Consider the following 13403-nt stretch of genomic DNA (forward strand, 5'->3'; position numbering starts at 1 on the left):
CAGTACAGGGATAATAAACACAGTGATGTCACATTACAGGGATACTAAACATAATGATGTCACAGTACGGGTATAATAAACATAGTGATGTCTTAGTACAGGGATCCACACAGTGATGCAACAGTAAAGGGATAATAAACACAGTGATGTCACAGTACATGGATAATAAACAGCGATGTCACAGTACAGGGATAATCCACACAGCAATGTCACGGTACAGGGATAATAAACAGTGATGTCACAGTATAGGGATAATATTCACAGTGATGTCACAGTACAGGGATATTAATCACAGTGATGTCACAGTACAGGGATAATAAACACAGTGATGTCACAATACAGGGGTAATAAACACAGTAATGTCACAGTACAGGGATAATAAACATAGTGATATCACAGTACAGGGATAATAAACACAGTGATTTCACATTGCAGGGATAATAAACATAATGATGTCTCAGTACAGGGATAATAAACATAGTGATGTCACAGTACAGGGATCCACACAGTGATGCCACAGTAAAGGGATAATAAACACAGTGATTTCACATTGCAGGGATAATAAACATAATGATGTCTCAGTACAGGGATAATAAACATAGTGATGTCACAGTACAGGGATCCACACAGTGATGCCACAGTAAAGGGATAATAAACAAAGTGATTTCAAAGTACAGTAATAATAATTACAATGGTGTCTCAGTTTTAAATGATAAATGTACGATACAAAGTAAAATAAATTGTGTTTACTAGAGCAATACCAAATCAAAAATAGCCACTGGGATTATATATAACAGTTGTTACATCTATCCTGCTGTATATATTTGCCATCATTATCGTACTGTATTTAACCTTATTATATATTCCTCAATAAAACTTGAATTTTTAGATTTAAAGTGTCTAGTTTGCTTACCATCTTTCATTAGTGTGAATAGGTATAGTTGGCTATTTCTGATTTGCTAATGGTGATGTCACAGTGATTTCACAGTACAGGGATAATACACACAGTGATGTCACAGTACAGAGATAATATACACAGTGATGTCACATTACAAGGATAATATATACAGTGAAGTCACAGTAGAGATAATGTCATGTCCCACGACTTGGGAAATCATTTAATATTTGCATTGTTTGCGTTGCATCTCTGTTGCTAGGCAGAAGTTTGCCTTTCCCTGTATTTTGTCCCAACTCTCTCCCTGTAGTCCTGTGATGTATGTTTGTTCCCTCCTTCATTCTCCATTTTGTGATCGTCCCTCCATCTGTATGCATCCTGTTACATGTCCTCTGAAGAATATTCCTTTTTACCTGCTGCTTTCATCATAATACAAGAATTTCAGTTAAAGCATCCCTCTTTTCCTGGAGTCTTCTTACATGAGATCGTGGCTGAGTTAAGCTGTCTGATTAATCGGTATGAACGTGAGTACAGGTCGATACGGAAGGGGCCCAGAAAGAGAGGTCTATCCAGGTACCATACGTTCTACATATCCATGAGTCAGAATAGTAAAAAGGAATAACCTGCCTTCAGAGACAGTAACTCAAGGTCTGTGCTAAATCTCAGTGGAAAAGGACATTTCCCAGACAGACTGTAACCCAGTTCCAGCCAGACCCCAGCGCGCATAGAAGCCACACACTGCAGCTGAACAGAGAGGAATATAACTCCCATCACTACACAGGACCCTGCAGCTGCTCCAGCATTAGATACAAAGTATCAACTCTGTGCAGAGTCTGTGTATTTTCTGTTGCTGAACAGTTGGAAGTATAACCCCCATCATCAACTCTTCCTGCCTGCAATCTAATCATGTCTGAAGCAAGGAATACAATGTCCCTACCAGACTTACAAGCACAGGAAAGAGACCCAGACCCCCATCCACCATCTAGCGAAAGGGGAAAACGTACAGTCAAACCCACATGGAAAGTCATGGAGAATTTAGAGACTGCAAAATGTGAATTATATAGTGATGTGTCTTCAGTATGGAAGAAAGTGCTGAGTCACATAGACACTATCAAGGCCTGCTTCTCATGAGCTACCACCAGAGGGAGTCCTAGAACAATTATGCACAGCATACCAAATGTATATGGAGAAGAGTGACCAATACATTATTCTCCTGAAGAAACTGAATCTCCCAGAGACTTTAAACGAATTGCAAGGTTTCCAGCAGCTTAATTCTGAAAGAGACTGCACTGTACGTGACATTAAAGCCAAGATAGAGGCTAGAATCGCACGGACACCAGATGCATCAACTCGCTCATCCAAATCGTGTAAGCACTCAAAACGTTCATCTAGGTCAAGTTCATCAAAATATTCTACTCTTACTGAGCAGCTTATAAGAGCACGTGCTAAGGCGGAAACTACTAAGGTACAAGCTGCCTTTGCACAAAAGAGAGCAGAAAAGGACGCAGCTGCTGCACAAAATAGAGCAGAAAAGGATGCAGAAGCGGCACGCGTGAAAGCGGAAATGGAGGCTCTAGAGAAGGAATGTGAGCATGCAACAGCCATGGCAGAATTAAAGGTACTCGAGCAGGCTGTCAGTGGGAGTCAAAGAGACAGCGTCAGTTTGTGTGAAATGGAGGCAGAAGACCCTATTGAACGCACAAGAGACTACGTGCTAAGCCAAGATGGCGAACCGCAGATCATCACTAACACTCTTGGTGGTGTTGACGCTTCTCTAGAGCACCAGGATGCCGATCCACTTACAGAATCCTGCATTCAAGGTCATTATACCCTCGACAACCACACAGTGCCACCTCCACATGTAGCAGAAACTACACCCACCAAACCAGCTGCTGGACTAAATACATATGCCACTCCATACTTCCCCATGTTTCAAGGCCAAGACGTCTCCACCCCTATGTACAACACCGCTCAGCCTACAATTGTGCATCCTAAGTCAGAAAGAACAGACATGTCCGACTTCGCAAGGTACATTATTCGCCGTGAACTTACTAAAACCGGTCTCACAAGGTTCGACGACCAACCTGAAAATTACAGAGGTTGGAAAAGTGCCTTTAGAACCGTAACTGGTGACCTCGGCATCACTGCTGCGGAAGAGCTGGACCTGCTGATCAGATGGTTAGGACCACAATCCACAGAGCGTGTCAAGAGACTCAGGTCTGTACATATCAGTAATCCAACGGCTGGTCTCATGGCTGCATGGGAAAGACTAGAGAGAAACTTTGGCAGTCCAGAAGCCATAGAGGATGCACTGTTCAAGCGACTACAGAATTTTCCAAAGATATCAAGCAAGGACAGTTCAAAGTTCCTAGAGCTCAGTGACCTGCTGTTAGAGCTCCAGCTGGCCAAGGCAGATACCCACCTACCTGGCCTTAGCTACCTGGACACTGCTCGTGGAGTAAACCCCATTATCTCCAAGCTACCATACAATGTACAAGAGAAGTGGACTGCAATAGGGTCAAAATACAAGAAAGACCATCAAGTGTCATTTCCTCCGTTCTCCTACTTCTGTGAGTTTATAAAAGACATTTCAGAATGTAAGAACGACCCAAGCTTTTCCTACAGAGAATCCAGTGGCCCAGCTTCACCTCCCTCTAAATACGTGAGCACACGCTCGAATGACAGAAACCGCAGGGGTCCAGTGTCAGTGAAGAAGACGGATATTCTTCCCTTACCAACATCAGCCCCAGGCAAGAGCAACAAGGGTGAAAAGATAGAGAACCCAAATCGTGAGTGTCCCATCCACAAGAAGCCACATCCCTTAAAAAAGTGCATCGGCTTCAGGAAGAAACCGCTCCAAGAACGCAAGGAACTTCTAAAGAAGTTTGGGGTATGCTACAGATGTTGTGCTTCTACTGAACACCTTGCTAAAGACTGTAAAACTACAATTAAGTGTATGGAGTGTGACAGTGAGGATCACGTACAAGCACTCCACCCATACCGTCCTGACTCTACACGTACTCCTTCCCCCACCACGAGCCATGGTGGGGAGGACGCAGCTCAAACTGCAAGTCATACCACAATATCTTCTTCATGCACAGAAGTCTGCGGAGGTCTCTGGGACAAGTCCTGTGCAAAGATTTGCCTGGTGAACGTATATCCCAACGGTCACTCAGAGAAAGCCGTGAAGGTGTACGTCCTCTTGGATGATCAGAGCAACCGATCACTTGCAAGGCCAGAACTCTTTGATATGTTTAACTTAAAGGGAAATGCTTACCCTTACACCTTAGGTACCTGCAGCGGTGTTACAGAGATCTCTGGGAGAAGGGCCAGTGGTCTTATAGCGACATCCCTCGACAACACCGTGGAGATACCCTTACCCACACTTGTCGAGTGCAACCAGATTCCATCCAATCGAGAAGAGATCCCAACGCCAGAGGCTGCTCTTCATCACCCACATCTCAAGGGGATAGCAAACAAGATACCAGCCCTCAACAACAGAGCAGATATCCTGATTCTGCTTGGCAGAGACATTCTCCGGCTGCACAAGGTACGTCAGCAAATTAACAGACCACACAGCGCACCATTTGCCCAACGCTTTGATCTAGGCTGGGTAATTATAGGCGATGTTTGCATACACAAGATGAAGAGACCTAATAACATCTCCTCTTACAAAACACACATCTTGCCAAATGGTCGCAGCACTCATTTTCAGCCATGCCCACATCATTACTGGGTGACAGAGAAAGTGAGCAACACCAAGAGGCAACAGGAATCCTTCAACAACATGAACATGCTCCAGCCCTGGGACGAAAACCTCGGGTGAACAGTGTTCGATTCCACAAGTGAAGACAACAAGTTAGCACCCACAAGGGAAGATAAAGAATTCATAAAGGTTATGGACAAAGAATTTGTTCAAGATGACTCCAACAGTTGGGTAGCTCCTTTACCCTTTCGTTTCCCAAGAGCAAGGTTGCCAAACAACCTGCAGCAAGCAACTGGAAGGTTCTCATCCTTAAAACGTACCCTAAAGAGGAAACCAGAGATGGAGAAGCATTTCATTGACTTTATGCAGAACATCTTTGACAAAGATCATGCTGAACCTGCGCCACCACTGAAGGAAGGAGAAGAATGTTGGTACCTTCCATCCTTTGGCATCTATCACCCTCGCAAGCCTAACTAGATCAGAGTGGTGTTTGACTCCAGTGCTCAGTATGAAGGCCTCTCTCTCAACAACCTGCTACTAACTGGACCCAACCTGAACAACAGCCTCCTTGGAGTATTGATTCGCTTCAGACAAGAACCTGTTGCTATAATGGCCGACATCCAGCAGATGTTTCATTGCTTCATCATGAAGGAAGACAGCAGAAACTATCTTAGGTTCCTATGGCACAAAGACAACAATGTCAACAATCAAGTCATAGACTACCGGATGAAGGTCCATGTCTTCGGCAACAGTCCTTCACCTGCTGTGGCGATCTACGGACTGAGACGGACAGCCCAGGAAGGTGAGAGAGAGTTCGGATCCGATGCTCGTCAATTCGTAGAGAAGAACTTCTACGTAGACGATGGGCTCAAGTCCTTGCCCACAAGTGAAGAGGCAATTGACCTACTCTCCAGGACACAGGAAATGCTATCCATATCAAACCTCAGACTCCACAAGATCATCTCTAACAGTCAAGAAGTAATGAGCGCGTTTCCATCTGAGGACCATGCCACGAACCTAAAGGACCTCAACCTAGGTTCTGATGTTCCTCCCACACAGCGCAGCCTTGGTCTACTGTGGGATATCAAACAGGACACCTTCACCTTCCAAGTGTCGCCCTGTGACAAACCCTTTACCAAACGAGGAGTCCTATCTGTCATAAACAGCATCTACGATCCTCTCGGGGTTGTAGCATCCATCACTATTCAAGGCAAGATACTGTTAAGACAGCTCACTGCCGAGAACACTGATTGGGACACCCCGCTTCTGACTCAGAAACAGCAAAGGTGGGAGACATGGAAGAAGTCCTTGAAGTTCTTAGAGCAACTCCAAGTCCCACGTTGTTATTCTCCAAGATCATCTTTGGCTGCAACCAGAAGAGAAGTCCATATTTTCTGTGATGCATCTACAGAAGCCATAGCCGCAGTAGCTTATCTGAAGACCTTAGAAACTGATAAGGTGCATTGTGGTTTCGTCCTGGGTAAGGCCAAATTAACTCCGAAGCCTGCACACTCTGTACCCAGACTCGAACTTTGTGCTGCAGTACTGGCAGTAGAAATTTCTGAAGTTGTAAGAGACGAAATGGACATTGCAATTGATTCCTTTACCTTCTACACAGACAGCAGAGTGGTACTCGGGTACATACACAACCAAACAAAGCAGTTCTATGTATATGTGAGCAACAGAGTAGAGCGCATCAGAAGTTTTTCTACCCCCGAGCAGTGGCATCACATCTCCACCGATCTAAACCCAGCTGACCGAGGTACAAGACTTACATCTGCTTCTAAGTTTGGTGACAACATGTGGTTTACGCCTCCCAGTCTCCTGTACGAAGATTTCTGTGCGAGCAACACCAACAATGCTTATGAGCTGGTGGAACCAGAATCTGATAAGGAAATCAGACAAACTATCTCTGTTCACTATACTTCAACGACACCTAGGCAAGGGTTGAAGTCTCACCGCTTCGAACGTTTCTCTAGCTGGTCCTCCGCTGTACGAACTATAGCTCGTCTCATCCACATTGCTCGCTGTTTTACAAAGGACAAGCCCTCAGGGTGCCATGGTTGGCATGTGTGTAAGAGTCGTCTTACTGCCGACCACATAGACCATGCTGAACAAGTCATCATCAGGTGTGTGCAACAAGAAGAATATTCACACGAGATTGACAGTATTACCAAGGGAGTCGGTATGTCTAGAAACAGCACTCTGCTTGACTTGAACCCAGTAGTCGATCATCGCCAGTTACTAAGAGTGGGTGGACGTTTAAATAAATCTGACCAATACGATAAGGAGCAGAACCCTATCATCATTCCAGGTCGGCATCACGTCACTACTCTGTTGATTCGGCACTATCACGAACGAGTGCAGCACCAAGGCAGACATCTTACTGAAGGTGCCATCAGGTCTGCTGGCTTGTGGATCATGGGGATGAAGAGGTGCGTCTCCTCAGTTCTCCATAGATGTGTCAAGTGTCGAAGGTTACGAGGAAGACACCAACAACAACAAATGGCGAACCTTCCAGCAGATCGACTGAGCACAGACCAACCATTCTCATACGTTGGTGTAGACGTCTTCGGCCCATGGACGGTTGTTGCCAGAAGAACCCGTGGAGGAGCCGCAAACAGTAAGCGGTGGGCTGTCCTGTTCACCTGTCTCAGTATCCGTGCAGTTCACATCGAGGTAATTGAATCCATGGATACCTCTAGCTTCATCAACGCCCTAAGAAGATTCTTTTCCATCCGGGGACCTGCCAAGCAACTCCGGTCCGACTGCGGCACCAACTTTGTAGGAGCCTGCAAGGAATTGCAGTTTGACAATTTCTTGTCCGACAATGGATGCACTTGGGTATTCAACCCTCCACACTCTTCACACATGGGTGGATCCTGGGAACGCATGATTGGGGTTGCATGAAGGATCCTTGACTCCATGTTGCTGGACCATAAACTTCCTCTTACTCATGAAGTTCTGGTCACTTTCCTCGCAGAAGTGTCAGCCATAATAAATGCTAGACCTTTGGTCCCAGTATCATCTGACCCTGATGCTCCAATGATTCTTACCCCAGCTACACTTCTTACACAGAAGATTGGAGCTGCTACAGTTCCTCTCGGGAATTTCTATAACAAGGACATTTACAAACGTCAGTGGAAGCAAGTACAACACATAGCCAACGTGTTTTGGCACCGTTGGAAGACCGAATACTTGCACCTGCTTCAAAACCGTCACAAATGGCAGACACCCAGTCCCAATCTCCAAGAAGGAGACCTTGTTCTCTTAAAAGACAAAGAGGCTCATCGTAACGACTGGCCAATGGGTCTTATCACCAAGGTCATGTCCAGCGAGGACGGAAAGACTCGTAAGACAGAAGTTAAGGTGACAAAAGAGGGCTCTACCCGAACCTTCCTCCGTCCGGTCACCGATCTCGTGCTGCTACTGCCAAAGGAGGACGTCACATGAACTGAACATTGCTCCTGGACGTTGCTAACGACGGGGAGCATTCCTCTTCATTCCCCAGTTTTTTATTGAACATTGACATTTTCCATTGGATTGCCGGGTTGGTGGAAGAGTTGGCATGTTTCCGGCTTCCCCAATCCGAAGATGGGTTTATAGTCTTGGACTTATCTCCCGGTGTGATCTACGGGTCAACAACGAGTTGGACTTTAAAAATGCTTGATGTTTATTATTGCATACATTTTTTTTTCTCTTTTCTCTTGTTTTTCAGGTTCGAACGACTTCGAAGAATTACGGACTTCGTGAAATCCAAGGATTTCAGACGGGGAGTGTCATGTCCCACGACTTGGGAAATCATTTAATATTTGCATTGTCTGCATTGCATCTCTGTTGCTAGGCAGAAGTTTGCCTTTCCCTGTATTTTGTTCCAACTCTCTCCCTGTAGTCCTGTGATGTATGTTTGTTCCCTCCTTTATTCTCCATTTTGTGATCGTCCCTCCATCTGTATGCTTCCTGTTACATGTCCTCTCAAGAATATTCCTTTTTACCTGCTGCTTTCATCATAATACAAGAATTTCAGTTAAAGCATTCCTCTTTTCCTGGAGTCTTCTTACATGAGATCGTGGCTGAGTAAAGCTGTCTGATTAATCGGTATGAACGTGAGTACAGGTCGATACGGAAGGGGCCCAGAAAGAGAGGTCTATCCAGGTACCATACGTTCTACATATCCATGAGTCAGAATAGATAATAAACAGTGATGTCACAGTACAGAGATAATAAACAGTGATTTCACAGTACCGGGATAATAAACACACTGATGGCACAGTACAAGACAATACACATAGTGGTGTCACAGTACAGAGATAAACACAGTGGTGTCACAGTAAAGGGATAATAATCACTGGGATGTCACAGTACAGGGATAATAAACATAGTGATGCCACAGTACAGGGATAATAAACATAGTGATGTCGCAGTACAGGGAAAATAAACATAGTGCTGTCACAGTACAGGGATAATAACCACAGTGATATTACAGTACATGGATAATGACCACAGTGATGTCAGAGTACAGGGATAATAAACACAGTGATATCACAGTACAGAGATAATACACACAGTGATGTCACAGTACAGGGATAATGACCACAGTGATGTCACAGTACAGAAATAATACACACAGTGATGTCACAGTACAGGGATAATGTACACAGTGATGTCACAGTACCAGGATAATAAACACTGATGTCATAGTACAGAGATAATACACACAGTGATGTCACAGAGCAGGTATAATAATCACAGTGATGTCACAGTACAGAGATAATACACACAGTGATGTCACAGTACAGGGATAATAAACACACTGATGTCACAGTACGAGATAATACACACAGTGATGTCACAGTACAGAGATAATAAACACAATGATGTCACAGTACAGGGATAATAAACACAGTGATGTCACAGTACAGGAATAATAATCACAGGGATGTCACAGAACAGGGATAATGCACACAGTGATGTCACAGTACCAGGATAATAAACACTGATGTCATAGTACAGAGATAATACACACAGTGTTGTCACAATACAGAGATAATACCCACAGTGATGTCACAGTACAGGGATAATAAGCACACTGATGTCACAGTACGAGATAATACACACAGTGATGTCACAGTACAGAGATAATAAACACAATGATGTCACAGTACAGAGATAATACACACAGTGATGTCACAGTACAGGGATAATAACCACAATGATGTCACAGTAGAGTAATAGACACAGTGATGTCACTGTACAGGGATAATAAACACAGTGATGTCACAGTACAGAAATAATACACACAGTGTTGTCACAGTACAGAGATAATAAACATAGTGATATCACATTACAGGGATAATAAACACAGTGATGTCACAGTACAGAGATAATAAACACACTGATGTCACAGTACAGAGATAATAAACACAGTAATGTCATAGTACAAAGATACTAAAAGCAGTGTTATCACAGTGCAGGGATAATATATAGTGACGTCACAGTACACAAATAATAAATACAATGGTGTCTCAGTACAGAGATAAACAGTGGTGTCACAGGACAGGTGATAATAAACACATTAATATTTAATGTCACAGTGAGGACCCTACTCACAAGCTACAATCTATGAGGAAATTGGGGGAGGGGAGGCTGTATAACATACCTCCCAACTTTTGAAGAATAGAAAGATGGACAAATTATGTGACCCCTGTAGTGTGCTGCAGCAAATTTTGGTTTTCATGAAATCACATCCACGTTTCCACTTTGCTTGGACATTTAGAGCTAATACTCATTTGCTTGAAAAATGGACGGCTGCAATCACAGCTCATCTTCGATTTTTCTCTGATATTGGACTGAGAAAAAAATTACAGCATGCTCTGAGTGGCTGCGTGTATCAGATGATACTCACCAGTGCAAGTCAATGGATACGAAAATAAATTGCACGTCACACGGACCATGCATGTGTCGTGTGATTTTTTTACCCACCCATCTCCTAGAAAACTTGACATTTCATCAGCCGCGTACAGTATATTCACAACCCGAACTTTCAGAATAGAATAGAAGATATACATATTGCGTAAAAAAAATTGCGTGTGGTTCCCTAAATTTTTAATAATCAGCTGAGGGAAAGCCGACGTCTGGGGGTAGATGTTTGTAGATTGGGAAGGGGGTAATAAACAGGGAGCTTCCTAGGCTATTAATATCAGCTCACAGCTGTATACTTTGCCTTTCCTGGTTATTAAAAGAGGGACCCCCCAAAAAATGATGTTGTGCCCCCCATATAAGTAATAACCAGCAAAGGCTAGGCAGAGAGCTGCGGGCTGATATTAATAGCCTAGGAAGGGGTCATGGATATTGGTCTCCTCCCAGGCTAAGAACATCAGTGTTCAGCCGCCCCAGAAATGATGCATCTCTAAGATGCACCAATTCTGGCACTTAGCCTCACCCTTCCCACTTGCCCTGTAGCAGTTGACATCAAGCCCAGAGGTTAGTAAAATGGTGAGGTGTCTGTAAGACACCTATCCGTTACTAGCCCCATAGTCATAGCCAGAATGAAATTCTTTAATTGAAAGAAAACCACAGGCTCCTTTAGATTTAATAAATTCTATTAGTGGAAAATTAAAAACAATAAACCATCGTATTCTTCACTTGTCTACTGAGAATCCCTATGTGATACTGTCCCATGAAGAACTCCAGCTCTGCTACATCTGGCTGGTTTGTTGAGCCCTGGCATGATGTGACCGTTAAGCAAGCCAATCAGAACACACTGAGACAAGAGCATAACATGCATAAAGATAGCCTACAGCACAGCAGGGACAATAGGATGCCCGCTCCAAGTTCAAGGACCCAGTCGAACAAAAACAACCATAGAAGGAAAAGAGAGCAGCATCCTTTCCAGGTGAAAAATACTTCCAAAATTTCATTATTCTGCCATTACAAATTACAACGTTTTGGCCATATTGTGGCCTTTTTCAAGTACAACACATAGCACAAATGGTGGCCTTATATGGTGTGGAGCAGCCAATCACCACTCAGGTAACACCCATTAATTACAACAATACATAATCACATAATTACATATAATTACATCCATCAGATACATAAAAGGACATATAAACATTACATCCTATGAATCATACTATTGATAACACCATTATTATTCATATTGAGAGAGCAATCCATATGTAAACAACAATCCCCTGTTCATCCCCCAATCGTCGCAGTGCATCTGTGTAACCATGGCGATAAGATACCAATCACAGCTGCCTATAGAAACTCTTACATAATCACACCTACCAATCCACATTCCCCTTGAAACTGGCGCCATTCCCACTAACCAATTACAAAAAGCCTCTCATCGCTTGTATAAACAGGAGATTTCCCTCCCCTTCCAATGTGACTCATACTACCATAGCATCATAGGCAGGCGCCGGATTACACAACCGGCGCAGCCCCATGACGCGCACATCCAGGGCACTGCGCATGCGCCGCCCCCCAGACGAGATGCAACCACATGATGCGCCCGCCACCCAGCACCACGCATGCGTGGCGCCGCGTCATGGACACCACCACGTGATACACCAGTCAGGGGAGCCGCGCACACGTAGCGACACCCAGAGCCCGCAGTCACGTGACACACCAGTCGCAAATACCGCGCCTGCGCAGAGACATAAACATGAAAATGTAATCGGACTAAAAACAGGAAACCTGCACCAGAGTCAATATAAATAAACAAAAATATGAAAATGTAGTGTCGGACTAGATATATGAAGTTATCCCAGCATTTAAAGAACCCATGTTCACTCAATATTGTACAAAAAAATAATAATAAAGAAGGACCTCAAAAATTGACAGCCATCAATCAATAGATAGCCACATCCATAGCATCATATTTCATAACCTCAACAATTACTATAATTTATACTATAGATTTTACATGGGTCAATATATTCAAATGTCCATACACACATAAGCACGCAATGGGGAAACAGGGGTAAATTCAATAAACAGCAGAAGAGAGGGCCCGGGGAATAACAGACAAAAATCAACATCAATTATAGATCTCTCTGCTCTTCATAATTCGGGACCGTTAAGTCCCCGTGTCCTCTAGGTTTTTCACGGTAGCATTTGGAGGATGCGGTTACGGTCCTGAATTATGAAGAACAGAGAGATATATAATTGATGTTGATTTTTGTCTGTTATTCCCCGGAGTCTCGGCGCTGCGGCGGGCCGCATAGAGCGGGCCCCCGTCGCCTGCAGAGCCATGCACACAGAGCAGAGCCGTACACTCAGAGCAGAGCCAAGCGTGTCCAGCAGCAATCCAGAGATTGGGACTGCTGCAGAGAGTGCAGAGCCTGGTGAGTCCTGCAGACAGGGAGAGAAGCGCTCCGTCCGGGCCAGCATCCGCCATCCCCCGCCGTCAGCAGCGGGGGTCAGAGGAGGAGAGGAGCGTGCAGGGTGAGCCGGTGTCTACCAGTAAGCAAGACGCAGAACGCTCCGTGTCCGTACTACACACGAGCCCCATAAGAGTGACTGGACTGACCCTTGCACAATGTCTGGGCCAGGAAACACCTGCCGAGCCACGTTAGGCTCTTACAAGACCGCGACCCGGGCTACCGTCAGCCACCTTAGACTCGCTTGACTGAGACTGTGAGGAGAGTTATGCAGGAGACACGTTGGGTTTAGACAGGACCGTGGTCCGTACCCTTGTAGGCATCTGCAGTATATAGACTAGGGGCAGTGGAAGGTACTGGAGACCGACCACTGTTATCAGAAGACGGGGTATTGTCATTCACCTGACCCCAC

The 13403-nt window shown here is 44.5% G+C and overlaps 1 long non-coding RNA gene across 1 annotated transcript in view; it reads right to left on the reverse strand.

Annotated features, from left to right (window-relative positions):
* The window catches only part of LOC141083861 (uncharacterized), a 65630-nt gene that overhangs the window by 51845 nt on the left and 382 nt on the right, over positions 1-13403 (reverse strand). The window lies entirely within an intron of this gene.

This window comes from Dendrobates tinctorius, unplaced genomic scaffold (genome assembly GCF_039654945.1).
Source record: "Dendrobates tinctorius isolate UK_male_01 unplaced genomic scaffold, ASM3965494v1 ptg000021l, whole genome shotgun sequence".
NCBI classification, from domain to species: domain Eukaryota; kingdom Metazoa; phylum Chordata; class Amphibia; order Anura; family Dendrobatidae; genus Dendrobates; species Dendrobates tinctorius.